This window comes from Rattus norvegicus, chromosome 20, assembly GCF_021556685.1.
Source record: "Rattus norvegicus strain SHRSP/BbbUtx chromosome 20, alternate assembly SHRSP_T2T, whole genome shotgun sequence".
NCBI lineage: Eukaryota > Metazoa > Chordata > Mammalia > Rodentia > Muridae > Rattus > Rattus norvegicus.
Window position 1 is genome coordinate 15208731 of NC_141553.1, and position 23481 is coordinate 15232211.

Below are 23481 nucleotides of genomic sequence, written 5' to 3' on the forward strand. Positions count from 1 at the left end.
TAAACAGACACATAAAAAGAGGGGGAGTTAAATAGTGTAAAAAGACTTTGGGAAAAACAAAACAAAACAAATAAACAGCAACAGCAACAACAACAACAACAACAAAAAACAAAAGAAAAAAAATCCCAAGCAACAATGACAATTCCCTCCCAACCCAAACCAAACATCTACATTTAGATGAACTCACAGCAGAATTCTATTTGCTTTCACAGAAGACCTACAACCAATTTTTAAACTCTAAACATTGAAATAAAAAGAAAAGAGAGAAAGAATGGAAAACAGAAAGGCACAGCCATAGTCCTTCCACGCAGCCAGTAATTTGCCCTAATACTCATAGGAGGTAAAGACACACAACCGAACAAAATGACAGACTGATATCCTTGATAGACATACACGCAAAAATTCTCAGTCAGATACTAACAAAATGTGGTACATATCCACAATGGGATACTATTGAGCTGTAAAGAAAAATGAAGTTAGCAGGTAAAACGGATTTTATTGAGTCAGATGAGCTAGACACAGGACAACAACACACAACTTCCCTGGGGAGGAAAGAGGGAAGGAAGTTCATTCAGTAAGGGGCACGGAAGGACAAATAATACCATGGTCCTTCGGTAAAGCCTTCAGGAATCAAATCATTTTATAGTCACGGGAGATTGTGCCCAATCCATATAAGTATATGTGTGTATTGACTGTGTATATCTTAGAGTGACTTCCAATGTGACTGGAAGTCCTCACATGAACCAAGGTTAACACAAACTCCATCATCAGGCACAAGAAACCAACCTGTTTTCTAGGCTTTGATTTTGATTGGGATAGCCCAAGTGACTCCCAATATGAAAGACTCTTATCATAGCCTTTTATTGAAGATGTTGGAGGCAAAAGACTGGTGCTGAGCTTGCCAAATACTTAGGGCATAGGACTTGGATGACTGGAGCTAGATTTGACCCAAATGCTTCTATCCTGTGGTCTGGCTTCCATACTACTGGGAGATACTATGGAATTGGTCAACAGAGGGAAGAAATTAATAGTTCATAATGATTCATACCACAGCTATGAATCATGACAGTGATGACTACAGCAAGTGTTGGGAGCCACCTTTGCCTGCTTCTCTGAAAGCCTGCCTGTTAGGCAGCGCCAAGGCTGGTCAGGGTTAGCTAGCAGAATTCTTGGTCCACTGACACAGGAGTGCAAGGCCAGGAGCTGAAAGTTCTATTAATCTTGGTGGAAGAAATAGAGAGGCCTCCTGACGGGAAAAGATATCCAATGTACATCAGTTATTGTCTCTGCTAGCTTTGTGACTTTGTTTCCCATGATACTGTAAAGTATGTAAAAGCTTTGAGAAACACATTCAGGGCTGGTGTGGTATAGACCTGCAGCCCTCCCAATTTGTAACTTTTGTCTCTGAAGTCTTCTTTTCGGTCTGTCCTATAACCATCCTCACTCTCCCCTCAGAGGACTGTTCAACTTTGCACCAGCGGGACTAGTGCAAGCAAGCTATCCATAAGCATTTAAAAAGTGAAACTCACATGTTGGTCGTTACCAAGAACACTCTAATTGATTTAGGGACCACTCAGTTGAAATGAAATCGTGCCTGGGTGCTAGAATCCTGGCCTGCTTCCTGGGGTTGGTGAGATCACAGAGTATAAGCATCTATTATTCGCATGTTACTAAACAAACATAATCACTAACTGTATTCTAAATCTTATCCTTTTATCCACAGCTAAGTATAGCTTCTTCCTCTCATCAAAAGAGAGTCTTCTTACAGCCAATGGAGACCATCACAGAAAACCTTAACTGGAAACACTGCAGGAACCAATGGATCATGGATATCCTAGGCGCAGTATATAGATCCACATCACAGCTTCTGCATCTGTGACTCAAGGAACATCACAAATGAGGGGGCAGAAAAATTGTAAGACCTAGATTACTAGGAAGTTGGCTGTGAAAAAGCCTCTCCTAAAAATGGCGGCATAGATAAGGCCCGAACAATGGCAGTATCATTAGGCAGGGGTAGGGGAGGATTTCACGGAACTGTGGGCAACTGGTGGCTGCTGGGAGAGGAAGAGTTGTCTCTCCCTGGGAAGAGACCCCTGTGGACTGTCTGGAACAGATTGCTTGGCTATGAAACTGTGCACAGATACAAAGGAGATGGACTAAGCATGTTGTACATAAATATCTGTGCATACATATATGTGTATATTGGCATGTGTGTGTGTGTGTGTGTGTGTGTGTGTGTGTGTGTGTGTGTGTTTGTGTGTATAGTGAACAGGGAAGAAGAGACTATCACCTTGAGGGGGAAAGAGGATAAAGAGGAAGAATTGAATGATAGGGTCTAGAGGGAGGAAAGAGAAGGGGGTATTGATCCTATTTTGATTTCAAATGTTTTGTTTTTGTTTTCTTTTGCTTTTTAAAGGACAAGTTGGGCAGTGGTTGCACATGCCTTTAATCCCAGCACTTGGGAGGCAGAGGCAGGCAGATCATTGTGAGTTCAAGGTCAGCCTGGTCTGCAAATTCTAGGACATCCAAGGCTACACAGAGGAAACCCTGCCTCGGACAGCAAATGTAAAGTGTCGCTTTATTGGACCTCAAGTAGAAAAAGGATCTGATAGCAAATGTTTTGCCGCTCTGAGGATATCTTTAGTGAAACATGGCAGAATTATTTTGTACTTATAAGAAAGAGTTTGAGTTGATGCTCACTGAGAAATGGCTGCAAATTGAATAACGTTAGGCTTTATTTGTAGTACAACAGAAAGCAGATTATCTTAAAATATAAGATTTAAGTTTGCCTGCAATCTCTTCTCTCTTTAGTTATGTAATCTACTTTAACTTTTTAATTTAAATCAAATTTTCTATATGTATTATGTACATGATGGTTTGTTTAAATATGTACACAGTACAGAAAGATAAAAACCTAACTAGTTAACACTGTATTATCTCACCTGTGCATAATTTCATGGTGAAAATATTTAACAATCACTTTCTGCACCTTTTAGGAACTATAGATACCATGCTACAATGTAGGTCTTGTAAACATATTTTTTTACATTCCTAAATATGATTATTACAGAGAAACCTCCTTACAATTGATTGGGACAATTTTTAAAAAAAATTAATAAACCAAAAACACAAAACAGCAGCAAGTTTATGTGAATGTGCTTACATGAAGATGAAGCTGCCACAAAGCAAGAGGCACACAGGCATATGCAAATGTATGCAGAGTAATGTTGAGCAGAAGGAACAAACCTAGAGACAACACAAGACCAGACTTCATAACATGCTACAAGCCATAGTGACACAAGCAACATGACACTAAGGTAAGGCCAACATATAAACCAATTCTGGAACGAATAAACTCTGAAATAGACACATATATTTGTTGTCAAATTAATTTTGATTAGAGTACCAAGAATACATATTGGGATAGAAAGGTTTTCTTCTATAAATGATGCTGGACAACTGAGTGTGTGTGTGTGTGTGTGTGTGTGTGTGTGTGTGTGTGAGTGTGTGTGTGTGTGTGTGTGTGTGTGTGTGTGTGTTCTTTCAGAAGAGTAAAAACAAATACTTCCTTGACCAAACACAAACCAAAGGTTTAGATGTAGAACTCAGAATGAAGGAACCACAGACCGTGGCTTTTCACATAGATCCTTTGAAACGCAACATTCTTCCTACAAATGTTAAAGTTGGCCTGAGGTTTAGAAAGGATGGGTTGGTTCAATAGTTCAATTGTTTGTTAAAGAACACACATATCAGTGCATTTGCTGATTCATTAAGGAATGGTGTCCTTTCTTTCCAATCAATGTAAGTTAAGGAAATTCCGAGTATGATAGGAAAAAAAAAAAAAAACTTAAACGAAAGTCCACAGATTCAGGAACAGATAATCACAAACTAAGTGAGAAGTAAGTCAGACTCTTCTTGAGTTCAAGACTTCAGTTGGAGACACTGACTTCAGGCTGTATTTACTTCAGCATAAAACATAGCAGAAACAGCCTCACAGAGAGTTCCTTGACCCAGAATAGAGTACTTCAGAGCAATGAGAATCTAACAGAATTTTGAAACAAGGGCTGGGGCCATAGTATGTTCACCTAGAAAAAATGTCAATGTTTAGTCTTTTTTTTCTAGTAAATATTAAAAATGATTTTTAATAGACTATAGATTAAAATGTATGTTATAAGATTCTAGGAGATATATAACATTCCCATAGCATTGTAATCATGAATGGATTATTCAGTGGGAAACATGACATCTAAGTCATGAAAAAGCACATTGGAACAGTTTTAAAAGAACAGCTCACAAGTTGGTAGAGATAGTCAGAGTACATGTATTCAACAAAGAATTCATGCCCAGGATGTATAAAAATACTCATAACTCAATAGAGAATGACAGACCCCGGGATAGAATAGTTATCAAAAATGGGATGGTAGTCATTAAATATTTAAAAACTCTTTTCTTTCAACTGGCAACAGGAAACATTTATTAAGATGTAGATAAATCATGTCTACACACTTAACCAGCTGGGACTCAAATTAGAAATCATAAAAATACCAAGACTGCCCAGGAGGTGGAGCACAGTGAATGCCGCTGCTCTGAAGTAGAGACTAATTTTCCTAATCGCTTTAAAAATATTTCCTTGGAAAAGTCATGCGTATCCTGGGACTTGGACTTTCCTCTTTAAAAATATGACCGTGTGTACCCCCATTCCACGTATAATAGCCTACATAGATGAGCGTTAACAGATTTAACTGAGAGTTTGTCAATGGTCCCCGGATGGAGATACAGCATTACGGTACAATAGTCGCTGAGAACACAAATATCCTTTCTTCATCTGCAGCCAATTAAGTATACGGTGAACTACCTTGTACCACGGCACACAGTAGGACCATAGGATTGGTGCAGATGGACGTAATAATGAGACAGGAAGCTCTGGCATAAGAGGAATGTGCAATGTATAATTCACGTCAAACTAGCAAAACTAATAAAGGCAAAGATGTTAGACTACTGTTTGCAAGAGTGTTCAGTCCCTACAGAGGGGATGGCTTGAGAGGTCTGGTCCCGCCCATTTATTGACTTGATTGAAGGTAACACTTAGGACTTGACTTTGGAAATAGCGAAGTCAATAATACAATTCATTCATGGATGAAATTTATGCTAAAAGTATGTTTTAGCATAAAGTCTTGATCTTTTAGTGTCAATAAAAATATCAAAACGAGGGTTGGGGATTTAGCTCAGTGGTAGAGCGCTTGCCTAGCAAGCACAAGGCCCTGGGTTCGATCCCCAGCTCCAAAAAAAAAGAAAAATAATATCAAAACGATTACCTATGAGTTTAGGCTTTGCTTCAAAGTATCATTTCTAAATAAGGAATACAGTAAAACATTTCTTTCAGTGCTGTTGCCTGCTGTGGCTGGATAACTGTTACGGCTCATTGTCCCCAAGAAGAAATGAGTAAGGACTTGAACAGGTAACACATAACTAGACTGAAGATAGTTTCTCTTAATATGGCTTTTCCTTTCTGTTCATATCAATTCAAGTCTTTTTCTAGTTTCCTAACATTAAGATGAAAAGATTTAAAAAAAAATCAAATATATGTATTCATCAGAATGGGTGTCTTAGTGGCTTCTGGGGTTTCGTATTCGCATATAGTGCTGGTGTTGGATATTCTTTCATGGTGCCTCTCAGAATATGTCATTCTAATTGATCTTGCTTTTGCAAGCAAACTGTGGTACGAACACAGTGACTTTAAAGAACTTCTCAAAACTGCTGCCCTGTTTCAGCAGATTACAACAGAGACTGAAAAAAAAAAACAATTTTGATACCAGTCTACTATTTACTCACAGAGGTACACCACGCTGGGAGTGTCCACTTGCAATAAAACAGAGGCAAAAAGGAAAAGGAAAAAAAAATCAATAGTACCAACTTAATAAAAAAATGCCACTTCGAAATTCCAAAACACAGAAACGGCTCTAAGAATAGGAGCCCAGTGCAACATACGCTTTGAAATGGATGTCACAGTGTATGTAAGAACATTCTATTAAAACAAAACAGCTATAGATTACTGGAACGAGTAAAGAAACTGAGCAAGGCAGCCTTGCCCAGTGGTTAAACACCAGGCATTATTGCTAAGGGAAGTGTACTAAGTCTTTTACATTTGCTGTATTTCCTTTACAATACAATTTTTAAGATTTATAATGAGATCAGAAGTACAATGGAATAAGTATACATTATATGTAAATTTAGATAAGTAATATTTGTTTCATCTTGTGATTAACAACAATTGAAATGCGGTTTAAATGTGAAAAGTCTTCCGTAGGTGTTGGTCTTGGATAGTGGTGCTGTTTGGTACTCTGTGGGACCTTAAGGAGATGGACACTCCTGGGAGAATGGGCCTGGCTGTAAGACTTCTCCCTCTTCCCAAGAAACTCAACATGATGACTAGACAGTCTCCTGCTTCTGCAAAAACATGTGCCTTCCTCTTCCTTACATGTTTCCCCAAACTGAGGAGATCTGAAGTGTCCTGTTGCTTAGTGACAAAACACGCTATCAGACGTAGAGGGTGCTCTGTTTTGGCTAAGAAATGAACATCATCAACAAGGCAACATTATCTAGCAAAACAAGAGTTTATGACAGGTCGTCAGATGAGCACACAATTGTTTTCTAGTTATCGATATAATTTGTCTGAACCATGGCCTTAGACAGACATCGCATGACGATTATCAAGGACATCTGCTCAGCAGGAGGCAATGTAATGCACATTTTATTGTTACTCCTATAAGTTTGGGATGCTTGCTTGCTATCTAATCAAAAATCCTCAGTCTTGGGGCTGGAGAGATGGCTCAGCGGTTAAGAGCACCCGACTGCTCTTCCAGAGGTCCTGAGTTCAATTCCCAGCAACCACATGGTGGCTCACAACCATCTGTAAAGAGATCCAATGCCCCTCTTCTGGTGTGTCTAAAGACAGCTACAGTGTACTTATATATAATAAATAAATAAATCTAAAAAAAAAACCTCAGTCTTGGGATAATATCTTGTACAGTGTGGATTTGGTTCATTTGTCAGGACTGTTGTTTTTGTTTTTGTTTTCACCTTCTCTTGGCTACAGGGCGGGTACATATTTGGCTAAGTATGATGCTGCATAGGTACATGTGTGAAGGGTTTCTGAGTGAGATCATCATGGGAACAGTAGAGTAATAATGTGTGTCAATTATGCTGCTCAGTGTGATGGGCCTCTCCCAAGCCACAGACACCATGACTAAAAGCATGGCATTGGGGAGAGGGGAAGTACTTGTCTCTTCTGTTTGTCTCTGAGCTGGGGGCAAACAGATAGACTGGAGTTAGTGTGATTTCCTGTATGTACAACATATTGGAAAACTGTACATTTCCAGAAATACATGCTGATATGCTATGAGCTTCATGGGTTTCACACATTCAGATTACTCTTTTTTTTTTCCCCACGTGGAAAGGTTTAATGAGAGAAGAAGAGTAGGAGGGGAGAGGAGTAAAGGTCGGCCATGAGCATGTGGAGGGAAGCGGGGAGGGGAATGGGGAGAGAAGGGACAAAGGGGAAGAGGGCAAGAGAGCAGAGGAGAGAAGAGCAAAAAGCCAGATTACTCTTTACTAATATAAATACATGTATATATTTATGAGACATTTGACAAGTGGTTGTAAATTTAGACATCACCATGTGGTATATATTCAGCTATGAATACACACACACACACACACACACACACACACACACACACACACACATATATATATATATATATTGGCTGGTTTTGTGTGTCAACTTAACACAAGCTGGATTTATCACAGAGAAAGGAGCCTCCATGAGATCCAGCTATAATCCAGGGATCAAGGGGGGCAGGCCCAGCCCATTATGGATGGTGCCATCCCTGGGCTGGTCTCAGTTTTATAAGGAAGTAAGCAAGCCAGTAAGTAACATCCCTCCATGGCCTCTGCATCAGCTCCTGCTTCCTGCCCTGAGCAAGTTCCAGTCCTGACTTCCTTTGGTGATGAACAGAAATGTGATTGTGTAAGCTGAATAAACTCTTTCCTTCCCAACTTGATTCTTGGTCGTGATGTTTATGCAGGAATAAAAACCCTGATTAACACACACACACACACACACACACACACACACACACACACCTTAATATATATAGCTATGCATTTTCTATATCATAAACGTGAATATCACCTTTTATGTATTAGAGGAGATGGTTGTCTGTTCCTATAGTCTAGGTTTGAAAGGAGAAACAAAGCAATTAAAAATGACAAGGTTCATCAGCAGAAATACCGAGGATGCTGGGTTTAAGAAAACTAAGGGTACATAAATAATTAGTTTCAAGTTAATAATACTGGGGGTCCATTTTTAATTCTTTTTTTATGGGTTAGAGATCTATTCAAATTTTTATTTGATCTTGATTTAACTTTGATAAGTGGAACCTATTAAGAAAATTATCCATTTCCTTTATATCTTCTAATTTTGTGGAGTGCAGGCTTTTAAAGTAGGTCCTTAGGATTCTCTGTCCTTCCAAGGTGCTTGCTGTTGTGTCCCGCTTTTGATTTCTGATTTTGTTAATTTAGAAGAGTGAATCATACAGATTTAAGAACTTACTAATACTGAATAGGGATGCACAGAGACTTGACAACTTCTCAAAGTCGCATTTATGGAAAAATTGTTCTTATAAAAGTATGACAATGAAGCATCTCCCCGATAGTTTCACCAGAACAAAGGAAGAAATTATACTTCCCTAGGAGTGGAAGGGAATGGTAACCCCATAAGAATACCCAGGGTTAACAAATCTGGACCCATGGGAGCTCCCAGAGACTAAGCCACCAACCAAAGAACCTACATGGACTGATCCAATGCCCGTGGGACATATGTAGCTGAGGACTGCCCTGGCTGGCTTCAGTGGGAGAGACTTGACGCCCCGGGAATCCCTGGGGGTACCCTCTCAGAAGTGAAAGGGAACGGGGATAAGGTGAAGAACTCTGGGAGGGGCGACCTAATAGGGGTAAAACATTTGGGATGTAATTAAATAAAATAGCTAATTAAAATTATACTTCCCTAAATAATAATTTACGTTAATTTAATTTTATAAATGCCATATACAGCAAAACCACAATTCTTTATTATTAAGCTGAGCAAGCTGCCTTTGAAAGTGAGAGAGACAGAGACTGAAAGAGAGAAAAGAAATGATTCTAGATTTTGTTCGTATGTGTGGCTTAACCTGACTGACATACAGTAGCTGTTTCCTGCCGGTAGATAGAATCATATTTTAATCATTTTAACTAAGTCCCAGAGTCTAACTATAGCTAAGATATCTATGAATCTGACCCATGACAAAATGTAAATTTACATGAAGCACTGTGAGAAAAATTTTCTCAATTATTTTTGTGGTCCATCTGTGTGCCTCTCCAGTGTTAACTTAGCACATGGCAATGGTGTCCCAATGTCACCTACGATAAGTGTGTATCCTCTCATACCCTGCTGGCTGCATGCTAGACACTCTCTGTGGTCCAAGACAGTTCTTACATATTCAATGGGACTGGGAGAAGCCAAAATGTTAAATATTTTTCAAGGGGGAGGAGGTACAGTTAAAATAAGGTAGCTGAAAGATTTTTGAACACCTCTTCAAAAGAATATTATATGCGTTCAATAACAATTAAGGATTAAAAGGGCCACGAATTTGAAAGAGAGCAAGGAGGGGTATATGGTAGGCTTTGGAAGTAAGAGAGAAAGGAGAGAAGAAGTGTAGTCATAGTATAATATCAAAAATTTAAAAGATAAAACAAGGACAGGAAAGAAAGACATAATATTAGATAAACACTGGTGTAGGAGGCCATATTGGAGGATGTGCTCCGCCACACCAACAGGAATAAATATGGCTGCACGTAAGGCTAAACACGACCTCCAGTCGAACAAACGTATCTCCTAGTTCAAAGATGAAAAGCTCTCCATCAAAAGCCAAGAGCTATAACTACAATGCTCATCTTGATGGACATCTCATTACTATATAGAGACCTCCTGACAGTATGGCTTTCTATGGGGAAGGCTGTAGGGCGCCCTCCAGTGGTGAACAACGGTACTGCGCATGCATGGGTTTTGCACCTGGTGTCAGTTGGCCAGTAATATGCTAATGAGGGGCGGTACCATGCTAGTGAGGTGATTCATTCTCTGCCAATCCCTGGAGGACAAGTAGTGGGGTGATAGTGGGATGACAGTGGGGTGATAGTGGGGTGACCCGTGCCCCGCCAACCCCTGAAGGATTATTAGCATACTGTTGTGTATATAAGGCGAGCGCTTTTGCTGCTCGAGGTCCCTGTATCAGCAATGAAGGTGTCCTGCAATAAAGGCTGTTGACAAGGATCCGACGGTGTTGTGTCTTCCTTGCCGGACGAGGTGGGCGTAACAGAAGGCTATCAAAATTATTAAACATATAATCACACACATGACTGTTGTGTTGCAGTCGATTCCAACCCCAATGAGCCCGTATAAAAACACATACAACTCAGTAATTATATTTGTAAGCTATCTGCCTAGATTGGGCAGATCTATTTCTAGAATGGGTGGTATATTCGTGTATGTTTAACTTTGATCATCGCAGTTTTGGAACTGTGTTGGGTGAAGGTGCAGATTACCGCTCATAGCAGGAGCTTGCTGTCTCACTCCCTAACCATTAGCGGGATTCACTATCAGCTCTTAGTTTCACTTCCTGGCCACATGGTTCTGCTCCATATTGGTTCCCATCTTCTTTTCTTCTCCATCCTTGTCCTCGATCTTCCTTCTCCTTCCTCCCCTCTCTGAGACCTCCAGTCCTGCCCTTCCCTTCCACTGCCCAATCATAGGCCCCAGCCTTTATTTGACCAGTTAGAATGGGGAGAAGGTTCAAGAAGATCACCCGAGTAACTGATCTACTCCTCTTTTGGGGCAGCTCCTCTTGAGGAAGCAGAATTAACATCAAAACACAAACAGCACCAGGGAACCCACAACACTTATATCTGGTAGCCTTGTTCCTATAAACAACCACATTTAACTTTGTGTGATCACCATCCTATAATCTACTCTAAAAACTGCAAACACAGTGGTTTAAATTATATTTGCTTCAGTTGTAAACAGGTTTGAACTGTCTTTATCCTATTGTGCTGTGCTAACCCAGTTTTCTTTGTTTATAAAAATTATTAGCAGGAGGATTAAAAATCTCAAGATCTAGACTTATCCAAATATGAATATGGTAGTAATAGAGTAAAATATTAATAACTTCACGTTAAAGTTTCACCGTGATATATTTGTATATGTTTAACTTTGATCATCACAGTTTTGGGACTGTGTTGGGTGAAGGTGGAGATTACGGCCTGCAGGAGGAGCTTGCTGTCTCACTCCCTAACCATTATTGGGATTCACTGTCAGCTCATAGCTTCATTTAATTAGCAGTAACTACCTTAAAATGTTTCATCACTTTTCTGGCAGAAGGATCTACTTCTCTTGGAAAGTAACCTGCTTCCTATGTCTACAGACAGGAAGCATTCATCCTGAAACTGGAGCCCGTGTCATGAGTATTCCAATGTCTCCTTCCTTACAATAGTTTAGATAGAACGTGATTCTCCCATTAACTGTGATGTTGAGATGAATAATTACTGACACAAATGATGTCAATTATTCAGTTCTTACACTTGGAGAAAACGTGACTTGAAGCAAGGTAGGAGGCCCAAACCATATGTGTTTATATTTTGTATTGATAATTTGCTACTTTCCGAAGCCTTGTTTTTGCCTTGTGTGTTTACAGTATCGTGGCAAAGTTCTGTATTTTAAAGCGAGGCTATTTGGCCTCTGACTCTCGTTAGTCAATAGTTAGCAGAGAACCTGGAAAGCTTGATGACACATACATCCTTCTCCATCTTCCTATGCAACTATGAGGAGACAAAGTTTGAGATTATGTAGAGGTGTACACAGGTTTTAAATGGGATATTTTACAGGAAAGAAAATTAAATTTGTTTGTCACCCCAGCACTTCTTTTTATTTTATTTTATTTTATTTTTCTTGTATATTTCATGTATTTACATTTCAAATGTTATCCCCTTCCCCCGCTTCTATGAACCAGAGTACTTCAGTGTCAGCAGTTAGTAGCATTATCATGCTAACATGGAGGGCTCTCATTCCACTCAATACTCAATAGAGATGAGGCTGCTAAAATAAGTCCTATAAAACATTAGGAAGTAAATATTAAAAGTTGTTCTGACGGTCTTTTAAGGTGTTAGCCAAGGCAGGCATAGTTTGTGCTGTAGTTATGATGACAACGTTTACAACATAATTTTTTTTTATTTAAAAAAAAAACCCTAAGGTTACTTTAGCATCTCGCATTGACTTCTTCTTTAAATTGTAAGTGGCCATCTTGGATTTAGAGTTGTGAAGAAGCCTTTGATATTTTACGTTATTGAGGACAGAATGCAATCGAAATGGATCAAACACACATCTTTAAATGTGTAACGGTGAACCTCCTTGGGCTCCTCGTATCAAGTTGTGCAGGGCATGCGTGGAAGATTTCCACAGAGGAGACAGACATTTGTACAAAAGGGAGTGGCGTGAAGTTGCCTCATCGATGTGATGCCATTGATGTGACGTCATTGACGTGATGTCATCGATGTGACCTCAGGCTTTCTAAGATGGGAGAAGTATGTCAACCTTCTCCAGTGGCAGAAAAGCTCTAAAATGAATAAATGCCCAGGGTTCCCACAATCACACTGTTCCTGCCGATGGCGCCGTAGGAAAACATTTGTGTGTTGTCACTGCTGACCAAAATTATGCAGCATATCTGTTTCCTGTTTCCTTGAAACGTCATGCATGAACTTCCTTCCAATTCCACGCTTACTGGTTAGAAATCATGCACGGCGTAGGATAAAATCTGTTTTTCCTAATTTCTGGTTCCAATTCATTGTGTGTACTCCCTTAATCTGATGATGGATTCTGGGAGGATAATTCCAATTTTACACGAAGAATTGGAAGCACAGAAGGATAGAACAAAACTATATTTGAAGATGAAAATCATAAACAACCTGATCGTCATTGAATACCCGGACTGGATGCAATTGTAGCTCTTATTCTGAACTTGCTATACGAATGCTTGCTAGGTATATTATTGATTTCTTTTCGGTAAGTACAAACAAACAGAACTCTTGATTCATAGGGAACCTATCTACCTAATTAGTTTTATAGACGCAAGGGCTCCAAAGCATTTGGTCCAATACACTTAAGGTCAAGAATGCATCAACATCGCGGTGAATCCGTGACCTTGCTGAAAATTGCGATTGTACTTACCTTTAGATTCAAAGCAAAATCTAATTAAAAAATAAATGCAACCAAAACTTCATTTCAGTAAGTACTATCGAGAGTCAGTTGCTCCCAGTTTAAAACAAAGTCACACTGTCTTAATGGCCTCCCCAATAAAAGCATCGTGCAGTTGATTTAATGAACCAAATCAAACATTTGCCCGGACCAAAATCTGTGCATCTCAGCCAACATCTATACACTTAGAATGGCCATGGAGTTTTGTATATGGATATATTTCATTTTTCGAAAGTCCATTATCCATTTGTTGTTGAATTACAAAAATATTTTTAAAATGCAGAACTCCTATCCAACAAACTTGGTAAATTCAACTGACTAATATTTCTTGTTTGTTTTCTGAAAAGTTTGCAGCATTAAGTGTGAATCTTGAGTTTTATGTTATTCTCTGATTATATGGGGGAAGTTTGTCATCTGTCTTCATTGATCTTTTAAGCTGAAAAATAAGGTTTTTATAACATATTTTGTATGATTTCAGTCATTTGGGAGGGGTTTATAGAACTGTAGACACCAGCATTTGGGAGATTCTCATCCCATTTTGTACCCTTGGAAGCTATGAATCCCGTGCTTGCTGAATAAAATACTTTTTATGAATCTACTAGACCATTTTTGCTAAGTTTGAGAATATCTTCTATTTCTTTGTACTTCATTTCCTATCTCTTTAATCCACCACAGAGAGATTCGCACACTCATCTCCATATTTTCTCTAACCAAATGAGAACAAATTTAGTGTCTTAAACAGAATCTTTTTTCCTTATACATAGTTACGCTAACGAGGATGCAGCTTCCACAAAGCTGGAAAGCAGGCAGTGTGCAATCCGAGGTTTTCCTCCAAGGATTCTGAGAAAGACTATACTCCCAAGCTCGTGTACATGGCCTCCTTCAGTTGGTTAATTTTGCCCTTTGGGACCAAGGAGTGGGATTCCTTGGCACACCCTCCTTGGACTCCTCAGCAATTCTGTATCTCCACTATAGCCTCCATTATACCAACCCCTACAGCATTTCTCTCCTGTCTTCTTTCTCTACCTTTTGCTGACTACTGGCAGGCAAACATTTCTTGTTCTACCTCAATAAGTGTACACACATATTTGGGGTTCAAAGTAGCAAGCATATATATATGTGTGTGTGTGTGTGTGTGTGTGTGTGTGTGTGTATGTGTATATGTGTATTTGTATATATGTATATATGTATATTTATATTTATGTGTATAAACACAAATACATATAATATACATATACATATGGTGTATATGATGTGTGTATGTATATATGTGTGTGTATATATATGTGTGTTTACATATAATGTTTAATTCTTAGTCTACGGAATAATTAGACCCACTGCCTCTTTAACAACTTGGTACTTCTTCGTGATAGGAAACTTTGAGGTCTTCTTTCGTACTTTTTTAATAATAAATTATGAACTTCTGTTGATCTACAGTGTTGCCCTATAGGGCATATCTCTCCTGTGTACTTGTCACACCAGATCCTTCCCTCCTCCTCCCATCTTTCTAGATCTAATAGTGAGTATTCCAGTCTCCATTTCTGTAGATACCAAGTTTTTAATCTTCCATTTATGAGGAAAAGTTTGATGTATGTCGCTTTCTATGCCTGGCTTATTTCACTCAATCACCCCTGATCTGTCTGTTTCATTATAAATTATATGGTTTCAAATTTATGACTGAGTAGTACTGGTTTTGTATGGAAACCATTTATTGTTTTTCTATTAAAGCGTGAACAATACATCTATTGATTTCATAGTGTAGAGGGTTTGTCAGAGTAAACATTGGAGGCTAGGTATCTCTTTGATTTCATTTCTGTGTGTTACAAACTCAGTTTTGAATAGATGACATCCGAGCATCTTTCTATTTTTACTTGTTTTATTTTCATGATGGAAATTTATTAATTTTCATTCCCACCAATAGCGAGCGTACACAGTTCCCCTCCCCACCTCTTGATCACCATGAAATTTCACATCCTTTTGAAAAGAACCATTATAATTAACATATAATATCTCATTGTAATTTTTATATGTTACTGAAAATTAGTGATATTAAACAACATTTTTCTTATACTTACTGGCCATTTTTACACTTCTTAGGAAATACTTGTCGATGTGTTTCTCAAGTTTCCGCATTTATACATCATTATGGTTTGACGTTACATTTTTTTGAGCTCCTCTTAGATTCTGTAACTTAATTTCTTGTTATATTTCCCCCTCTCTTTATATTTAAAATTATTGTCCATACACTATATTCTGACCACAGTTTCTCCTACCTCAACTCATCCCTAACTCTCCCTCCATTGAATTCTGCATCCTTTCTTCTTCCCCTCTTTAGAAAGCAAGCAACCAAAATTAAAAATAAAAATGAAGAGAAAAAATGCAAGAAACATACAGACACAAAAGCAAAACCCATAAAAACACAAGTTTGGGAACCATAATGTATAAAAAAAAGGATCAGTAAGAAAAAAAAATGCCCAAACAAGGCAATACGAGACAAAAAGTCTACAAAAATACTAGTAAATTCATTCTGTGTTGGTCTTTTTTGGGGGGCATGGAGTCTACAGTTCTGTGTGATTAACTTGCCTAATGAGACTCCACTGGAGAAAAGGAATTCTTTTCCTTTCAAGTGGGTCTCAATTGTAGAAAGCTTCTTAGTTAGGGGTGGGAGATCATGTTCCAGATCAATTCTGGATTTCCACTGTCAAATGTTTTTCAAATATCTTCTCTATTCTCTCTGTCTACCACACTTCATTGTGTGGATGCTCTTCCTGTGATGCAACTCTGTGTTTCTACACTTGCTCTTTTCAGCACATCTCAGCCTTTACTGACGTTAGGAGGTGTTGTGGTTTGCCCTGGAGTTATCTGTATTTTGATGCTAATTCTTCTCCCCATTGAATTTGTAAAGAACAGGGTGAAGGGCAGGTACAGGATAGAAGGAGGCCTGTCATTGGAGGAGAAGTAAGGATGGGCGGGAGAAAAGTTTGAAGGAAGAGGAGGAGACTGGAATGGAAAGGAGGAGAGGAGAGAGAGAGAGAAGCCACTGCAGGAAAATATGGCGAATGACGTTAAGATTCCACAAATGTTCTTAAGGGATGGATGGCGCTGGGCTTTGTATGTTTAGGTGGACAATTATATCTTACCAATTGGGTCAAAGATTATTGTGTTGTGTGTTTTTAATGTGACGATTTGAGTGTAACAAAGTGTGCGGCGGCAGGAGACACTGGGCCACCGCGGAGTTGGGATGTGTTTCCGCTAAGATATCTAGCAGATATTTTAGGGCAGTGTGGCGCTGGACCTAGCGAGGTAAAAGACAATACTTTTTCATTTTTATATTTTTACAACAAAACGTAGGTATCTGTTTTCTGTTTCCTTCCAGACCTTCTATCCTTTAGGGTGACTGAATCCAAGCCTTTGCCCGCTTCGTGCACACCAGCTGTTTCTATGGTCAATTGTTGTTCATTCAGTGGAGGTTGGGGATCCGTTGGGGTCTGTCTATATACATATGTAGGGACTTCTGCTCTCCCCTTTGAAATGGTTTGATTCTAAAGCCTGTTTCATGATTCACCCCTGGGAAGCGAGGGTGAGAAAGAGCTCTTCGTCAAATGTCTATGTCTTTTCTATTTTCCAAGGTTCTATTTTCGATTACTAGTTTTATTCCATCGTGGAGAGTACATCATAAGATTTTATCTTTTAATATATTGAGCGTTTGTGACCCAGTGGCCAGTTCAGAAGACCAATATCTTTTAAGGGCACATGTTGACCAGACTGGGCACCACGGTAACCCAGGATGGTCCCTCTAATTGAGTGTAATATAATAAATCATACCTGCAAGGTGCCTTGTGCCAGCTCATGCTCTGGGTCTTTTGGGGAGCCTTTCTTTCTGGCTAACTCAGAGTTTTAGTTTCTATATATGATGACAGTTCTTAATGTTTCTGATTTTATTCTGCCAACTTACTTTGTCATGATGTTATTATTTATATGTGTAAATACAAATTTTGCTTTTATTTATATATAAATGTATACTGCCCACATATTTATTATGGTAACTATTTTGAATGTTCATTTATAATTCTTCCGTTTATAATAGACTTTTGTAGGATGACTATTAAAATTGTCATCTGTTTTACTTTGTGTTTCTGTGTGTGGTTGTTTAAATGCGTGTGTATCTGTGCTCCATGTGTTTTCTGTGCCTACAGAGGCCAGAAGAGGGTATCATATCTTTAAGAATGGGAATTATATCTGGAACTGTTCTGTAGCTGCTGAGAATGTAACCTGGATCCTCTGGAAGAGTAGCCAGTGGTCTTAACCAATGAGCCATCTCCCTAGCGCATGATGGTTATTTTCATGTAATACCTTCTTCCTTCCTTTTAAATTCAAGTTTTCATAATCTATATTTTTTATTCTATTTCCTTTCAACTACCTCTAGTTGGCTTAATATTTAAATTTAGGCTGAAATTATATCCTTCAATTTGTTCATCTTGTATCTTTAGTTTAATGTATTTATTAATACACATTGGTATAAATTTATGTACTTGTAAAATGTGTATATTTTGACATGCTACTTTGTCTTTTGCTTTTTCTTGCCTAGTAATGGTTATTTATTTAAGTGATATGAATAATCAATTATATAAAAATATACAGACTTAACCTGAGCTCCAACTGCATAGGTAGCAATGAATATCCTAGTAAGAACACCAGTGGAATGGGAAGACCTTGATCCTGCCAAGACTGAACCCCCAGTGAACGTGATTGTTGAGGGGAGGGCGGTAATGGGGGGCGGGTGGGGAGGGAAACACCCATCTAGAAGGGGAGGGGGGAGTTAGGGGGATGTTCACCTGGAAACTGGGAAAGGTAATAACAATTAAAATGTAAATAAGAAATACACAAGTTAATAAAGATGGAGAAAAAACATACATGATTTGTTATTTCATTTATACTCTAGGCTCCCATTCTTCTCAGTATCTCTCCGTGTTTCATTGGTTTATAACTATAGTATTTCTCTATGTATTTCACATATATTCCCTAGGAAATAAATGTATATACACATGTATATGTACATAAATATGCATATGTATACATGTTAATGAAAATGAATGTTTTACTCAGTTGATATTTAGATTTATTCACATACATTAATATTTTTTCTTATTTTTACTTACTAGCATATCTCATTGGGAACAGGAGACTCTTGTATTTGTATAGCTGGACATAAATGTAATTAATCTCCATCCCTAAAGACTTACACAGTGCATAGAATGGCAAGAATGTTAATACAATAGCATAGAAACATCCTGAAGTGGGCATTAAGCTACTGGATGGGGGAATACAACCCCCTTGTACTTTTATGTGTTATCTTTCAATTGCACAGGAAAAAAATAATTAGATACTTAGGAGTGAGAAGGGAAATTTTATTTTCATTTCTATGAATCTGTTTTCTGTACTCCACACACATTAGTTATTTGTGCCATGTTTTTGATCACAATGTTAGCATGACAACACTTTGTGGGCAATGGCTACTGGGATGCAGAGAAAAACGACGTTATCGTTATGTGCACATTCTTTATAACGTTTGTACTGCTGAATTTGTTTTCAGAGTTTCCCTGTAGGATAAGTTGTTGCTTCGGGTGTCGGGATGCTAGGCAGAAAGGTCTGCTTTTAGTTTGAGCATGGGACTCATATTTTCTAAACTCCTGTCTTGTACTGGAGATAGTTGTACGTTCAGTCTCTCCTGTTTGCAGGTGTAAGGGAGACTTTCTGCTCCTGTGAAATGTGTATTATTATTTACTAGTCACAGGTTTTATTCCCCAGCTGCAATAGTTTACATAAAAGTGTAAGAAATACATGGCTCTGGATACATATGTAACAGAAGGTGGCCTTGTCTGACATCAATGGGGGTGAGGGGAGACCCTTGGTCCTGCTGAGGTTTGATGACTCAGAGTAGGGGGATGCTGGGGTGGTGGGATGGGATTGGATGGATGGGGGAGCACCCTCATAGAAGCAAAGGGGAGGAGGGAGAGGGTAGATGACATGAGGGGTTGTGGAGGGGGAACCAGGAAGGGTGATATAATTTGGGATGTAAACAAATGGAATGATTAATAAAAAACAAGTGAGAGGATTGTTCTTTTGGGGACCCCCTAATTTATTCCACAAAATGAGGAACATAACTTGGCTACATTGATCTGTCATCCTTATGTCTCTGGCTTCAGCAAAACATTGCTAATACTTTTATTTAAACTCCAAGCGAGGTTTGAGTTGTTCATTTCATTTTTGTTATTTCGCTAAGCTTGGGATGGTTTTAGAATAGTTTTGGTGATTTTTGTTGTTTTTGTTTTGTTTTATTCCTTTTTTTGAAACACACACACACACACACCACACAGTTTTCCCTTTCTTTTCCCTTTCTCCAACCTTTCAGATTAACCCTTCCATCCCCCACTATCTCTCCAATTCATGGCTTCTGGTCTCTTTTTCTTTACTTATTGTTATATCTTAAATATGTAAATATAATCTGCTCAGTCCATATAATGCCAGTTGTATGTATATGACTTCAGCACTGACCACCTGGTGTTGGATAGCCAGTCAGCGTCTCATCCACGGAGACGAATGCTCTCTCTCCCTCATAGCATTCCTTAGCTGCCTTAGTTCTTTATTCAGGGTTAGGGTCCATTTCTGTGTTAGCATGCCAGGTGATATTAACTCTGGTCAGGTAGAGTTGAGATATCCTTACTGTTGAGATTTAGATTGTCTAACGTCTCTAAGATATGCAACCTCACACCCTGTTCCTCCGGCTCTGATAAACATGATTGCAGCATACATCTTAGTGCTGGCTGGTATTTATCTTTCCCTTAATAAATTACAAAAATTTATTACCAAAAAACAAAATTGCTATTTGTTATTTCAAAAGGATTTTTTTTGGGGGGTGGGATGCATGTAAATATATTTGGGGAGGTAGAAGCTAGGTAAAAATATTAAGCCATGGGATATATGTATTTTTTTTTTTTGGTTCTTTTTTTTCGGAGCTGGGGACCGAACCCAGGGCCTTGCGCTTCCTAGGCAAGCGCTCTACCACTGAGCTAAATCCCCTGCCGGGATATATGTATTTTAAAGACATTATTGTTGGTAAAGATTTACCTTTCAAACTAGCTTAAGAATGAACTGAGATTTTACTCTCCAATTTATTTTCCAAACCACCCTATAGAATTAATTAATGATACAGTTGTCGGACGCTAGTTGAGTTGACAGTTACCCAGGGAGATAAATTCTCATACTAATCTTGTGTTTTACTTTTCTAATAAGAGATTATAACCTTCATCATAGTCATCACTTGGAGTTTAAATAAAAAAAAAACTAGCAATGTTTTGCTGATTTTTTTGGCATATTACTAGAAAAACATGCTTCCAAAGAATATTACCTCCTAGAATTCAACCTATTTATAAATGTACTGACTGCGATAGTGATTATGTTTAAAAATATAAGTATAAGCTTTGATGTTTATTTCAAATTCAGATACACAACAACAGTCTACCAGTGAAGGAGGAACCAAAGTAAGGGTTTGGGGTTGGGGATAAACTCTGTTTCTGAGCCATTTTCTGCCATTTTAGATACTGCTCAAGTCTCAGTCTTCTCACCCTGAGGGAAAAAAAGAACTAACCAGGGCCTGAGAAAGGAAAGTTTTCTTTATAAAATCTGTGATTGTGACTTTATACCTGTCTTGCAATTTATTGCAGTGTCAAATAATATCATAGCAACAATTTATTAAATCCTGAGTGACTTTTTAAGTGTAGATTTTAAGCGTTTCCATCTTGTACTAAATGAGAAAATTGCAAGAAAAATATCATGGATGTTCTACTCTTGGGGACAGATAAAGACTTTTTTTAATTTTATAGGTAGTGTTGTAGATGAGATTTTTGTCTACATACGTACAGAACAAGTATACACATATATACATACACACATACATACATATATGTATGCATGTACAATATATGCACAAACTAACAATCAGACACAGGTATATACTCACATGTATAAACACAAACACTCATATATGCTGACATATGCAATTCTGGGTCATTAAAATTAGTCTGACCAATTCTGGCATTAAATAAATGAACTTTTTTCCTTCAAATTATTGGCAGGTATAGTCAAACCTTTGCTTTTTAAAACCATAAATATGAATCAGAGCTAGCAGGTGGAAAATGAAGGCAAATGGATTTGACCACGAAGTACATACTCTGTACAACCAAATATGGAGTCAGTGGGTCAAGCTTGTCTCAGCTGTCTGTCACACATAAAGCTGAATGGCTTTGTAGAGGACACTGGACTGTTCAACACAATGGGAGAGAAAATCCTGAGCCAAACTTTAGACGACAATGAAGAAGAACTCATAGAACAGAAGACAAGACTGCTGGATGCCTGGGGGACACCAGGAAAATCGACTTGAAGAAGGTGAGGCACCTTTAGTGGAGGCACAGAATAAGCAGAGCATTGACAAATGGTGGGACTGGGCAGGCCTTGAAGATCCACTCACGGAGCTAGCCTTTTCCCTGACGGTAATGGGAAAGGTTGCAGCTGTTGGGCAGCAGACTGACATGAGGGAAATGGTCCCTGAGAAGAGTTATTCTTCAACAAGACAGCAAAAGGATCAGAGGAGAGAGGAAAAAGTAATCCGGAAACACGGGATGCTTTAAAAACCAAATTAAGAGCGTTTGAAGTCCCAGTAAGAAAAATCAACTATGTATGGAGCAGGAAGAAAATGGATATGAACGAAAAAGTGACTTTGGCCTAATCTAGACCTTTGCCTGAGAGGATTTGCCGATCAGTTTCGATCAGCCAAGGGCAAACTCTAGTTCAAACGCTGAACTTTGGATCCTGAAAAAGAAAACACGTTAAACGAACCTCAAGCAAGAGGCCTGGGAACTAGTCAGCCTCTTTGATTACTACAGGAGCCAATGGAAGGACTGAAAGACAGGAAGAGCCACTGACATGCTGCACTTTTAATCCTCCAATATTTTACAGTGACATTATCTCGGACGATCCACCTTCTGTTATTTCATTTTACCCAATGTTTACAAATAAAAGTTTTCTGCAAAGTGAATAGTCTCAGATATTGAGTGTATTTTCATAGCAACTTAATATTGTTTGCGTTTATATAGTATGCATCGGAAGTGATATTATTTTTACTTTGTAAATGTTTTCTGGCTTAGTGTCTAACAACAAATTAATAGACGGGCCATTGTAAAACACCAGAGGGACATTGGTTCAAGGGGGAGAAAGACAATAAAAATGAATTTTCAATAAAAGCAATAGTATCACTTTTAAGATATTGTCAAAACTTCAACACGATTTTCAAATAAGAATCAGTAGTCAATGTAAAATAAAATAAAGAAAATATGGTGTGGTTTCTGTTTGAAATTTCTGGATACCATAGAATTGAATTATAAAACTTAACAGGGTAGTACTTGGTTCATTCTTGTAACTTGACACTAGAGAAGATCAGGCAGAAGAATCACCTTGAGTTTGGAGTTTTAAGTCAGAGTGAGCTCGCTGGGGTATGAAATGAGAAGGTCTTGAAACACACACAGACACACACACATACACACACATAAGACACACAGAGACACATAAATATAGACAGACACACACACACACATAGACAGACACACACAGACACACACACAGACACACAGACATAGGCAGACATACACAAACACACAGACAGACACACACACAGACACACACACATAAGACAGACACACAGACACAAACACACATAGACAGACACATACACAGACACACATACATAGACAGACACACACAAACACACATAGACAGACACATACACAGACACACATACATAGACAGACACACACAAACACACATAGACAGACAGACACACACATAGACACACAGACACATACACAGACTGACACACAAATACACAAACACATAGACAGACACACACAGACACACACAGACACACAAACATACATACACAGACACACACACAGACAGACACACACAGACACACGCACAGACACACACATACACACACATATATAAAAATTAGTCATTAACTATAAATAATGTCTCATAAAAATTTCTTTCAATATCTAGTGAAATCACTTCATAAATTTGAAGAC

The 23481-nt window shown here is 38.4% G+C and overlaps 1 protein-coding gene across 6 annotated transcripts in view; it reads right to left on the reverse strand.

Moving 5' to 3' along the window:
* The window catches only part of Pcdh15 (protocadherin related 15), an 827095-nt gene that overhangs the window by 437609 nt on the left and 366005 nt on the right, over positions 1–23481 (reverse strand). The window lies entirely within an intron of this gene.